The sequence below is a fragment of the Leptonychotes weddellii genome, chromosome 10, assembly GCF_054177405.1.
Source record: "Leptonychotes weddellii isolate Sample4059 chromosome 10, ASM5417740v2, whole genome shotgun sequence".
Taxonomy (NCBI): Eukaryota; Metazoa; Chordata; class Mammalia; order Carnivora; family Phocidae; genus Leptonychotes; species Leptonychotes weddellii.
Window position 1 is genome coordinate 118,782,084 of NC_138378.1, and position 3,032 is coordinate 118,785,115.

Sequence of the window (3,032 nt, forward strand, 5' to 3'; positions counted from 1 at the left end):
TCATTGCATAAAAAGCAGTTGTCCTGGAGAATTGTCCAATGCACGATGGACGTAGCCTCAGTGAGAAACAAACTTGTGATTTATACCATTAAGATTTGTGTTTGTCACCACAGCATACGCCTGGCGCAAACTGACCACTTAAATATCTCAAAATGAATATGTGCAAAATCAAGTTCCTGATTCCCCACCTCCTCCAAACCTACTCCTTTCTGCAGTCTTCAGGAGCTGAGTTAATGGAAATTCCATTCTTCCAGGTTATACGTTAAAAACTCAGGTACCACACTGAGTCTCTTACAAAGCCAGTTAGCTCTTCCTTTAGAATAGTCAGGAGTTATCCATATCTCACACCTCCAGCATTACTTCTAGTCCAAGCCACAGACATTTCTCTCCCAAATTATTGAAGTCACCCCCTAACTGATGTCCTTGCTTCTGCACCCACTGCCCTCTATTTCAGCAGAGAAGACAGGGTGATCCTGTAAGACAACACTCTACCTCAAACCCTCCAGGAGCCCCATGTCACCCAGGGTAAAAGCCCAATCTTTCCAGGAGCTACGGGCCTTCTGTCATCTGGCCCTATGTTACTTCCCCGGCCTTACGTGGCCTCGTACTCCCAATAGCTCATGCAGCGTCACTGACTTCCTTGCACTTACCAGCATGCCCAGCATGCTCTCACTTAGAACATTTGTGCTCATTGTCCCCCCAGGCTGCAGTGATCTCCCCCAGCTAGCCACTAGATCTCTTACTTCCTTCAGGGCTCTACTCAGATGTCATCTTAATACTGAGGACTTCCTTCACCACCACATGCTTTTAAAAGAATACATCAATCAATCTCTTGTGCTTTATTGTTCTCTAGAAGGTGAGACATATTGTAAATATTTTTAAATTAAAAGATGAGCTCCTCAAGGGCAGGACTTTCTCTATTACTCACTGCTGTATCTGCTATGCCAAGAATAGCCACGCTCACGCTGAATATATATTTGTCAAATAAATGAATTGAATATATGCGGTTGCTCATTAGTACTAATGGTTTATAGATTACATTGGATTTTCTATGAAAAACATATTATATTTGCATTTGAGAGCAATTTTATCTCTTACTTAAATCTTTTTAAAAAAATATGTAACACTTTGTGAATTTGCGTGTCATCCTTGCTCAGGGGCCATACTCATCTTCTCTGTCTTGTTCCAACTTTAGTCTATGTGCTGTCAAAGTGAGTACTATTACTTAAATCCTAATAACTTTCTTTTCTCTTCTTTTTTTCTTTTCATATTGCAATGGCTAAGACTGTCAGTTCAACTCCTGAGGATTTTTTTTTCCATGAAAGAGAGCTGAATTTTATTGAGTTATTTTTTCTGAATCTATGGAAATGATTATGTGGTTTTCTAATAATTAATTGATTTTTGATGTTTAACCATCCTTAGATCCCCATAATTACCTGCTGGATCTTTGAAGTCTATGTCAGAATGCAGAGCTCGAGAGACATGGGCCACAGATTCTGACTGAATGAGGCCTTGTTACCATCCCTTAAAGACAACTGTTTCCATATCACAGACTGTTCCACTGACAGGGATGGTGTTTCTTGAAGCTTTTTGAGGCAAAGGCAATACCTTCAGGAGCCTGACAGATATTGTGAGTCAGTAAACCAGGCTGGAGATGGAGTTTGATAAAGAGCAGAGCTCACCCTGAAATACAGTGGTCAGGAATTAATCAGTATCAACAGATGGTTGCCATGAGCAAATGGAGCCCCAGTGTTGCTAGATCACCTGTTATTTGGTCAGAGAGACAGGCATCTGGACTTCTAAAGTGTAAACTAATTTTTACATGCTTTTAATTAATTTAAATTTATGAAAGAAGATACCATGTGGTCCGAGTATAATATATCACTAGGCCACTTTAGGACTATGAGTTTGAGACCTCCAGTGTACTAGAATGAGTTTGTGTCCTTCTTTGGTTTTAATAAACATTTTAATTCTTTTCTCTTGATTCCTTATTTGTAAACTGAGGATAACAATAATTGTCTCACTGAGTTGTGGTGAGTAAATAAGTTTCAGAAGCATGAAAGCAATGTTGAAATAAGAGAAAGTCCACTAGGGCTTCTAGGCTGGGAGTGCATCATTCTAGATGAAAAGGGGGAGGAGATGATGTAGTTCATGTCCCTCATCCCTTGAAGAAACCAACTTTGAGAGCAGCCCATGAAATAGATCAATGTAAGTCGCAAGAAGTGAGGAATAGGAGCTTTAATACACTTTCCCTTCCTACCGTCCAGCACGACCCAAATATTATTTACCATAATGAAATGGAGACATTAAACCTCTCCTTGCTAGATGTCTGGGTGGGCTACATCAGATATTCTCCACAGAAGCTTGGACGATAGTTCACAACATGGTGGGGGTGCTCAGTATATTTCCAGCCATTCCCTTTCTGTCCCTTTTAGCCCTTCATGTCTGCAAGGATAGGCAGGGCCCACAAACATATAGGATACCAGAGTCCAGTCCTCAGGGAGGTTCTAGCCTGAAGGGGAAGATCAGCCAAATGAAGGACAAGGGCCCTACGAAGCGTGGGGAGGGGGCATGGCTGCCAGGTACCAGTCATGGACCTGCCCCTGCCCGGCCAACACTGGCAAGTTTCTGCCTTAGCTCTGTGTGGAAAATGACTATTGGTGCCAATCCCGATGTTGACGGACTAAATGAGATGAACACATGTGGAAGGCACGAGCCTTTGGCACAAAGTGAAAAGTCAGTGATTGTGAATCTTTGCTGTTCTTTCTAGAGAGAAGCAGAATGGCATGGAGAGACACCTTGGCTAGTCAAAGAGAAGCCTTTGGAAGGCAAGGCCGTGTAAACCAGGACCCAGGAGATGGGTCGGTTGGACAGGCAGGGACAGTCATGGTATATGACACACAAAGTTTTCCAAAACAGGAACCGGAGAGAACAAAAGCACCCAGTGGGGAATGCACAGCAGAGGTGAGGGTAGAAGCTGGGTTCCTCCAAAAGCCGTCCAGCTGTGGATGGAATCAGGACCCCCCGCCGGC

General features: G+C 42.9%; 1 non-coding gene across 1 annotated transcript; it reads right to left on the bottom strand.

Annotated features, from left to right (window-relative positions):
• Nucleotides 1-1,112: 1,112 nt before the first annotated feature.
• Nucleotides 1,113-1,219, bottom strand: LOC115944927 (U6 spliceosomal RNA). The gene has a single exon (XR_004079424.1). It is a non-coding gene; the product is annotated as a U6 spliceosomal RNA (small nuclear RNA).
• Nucleotides 1,220-3,032: the final 1,813 nt, after the last annotated feature.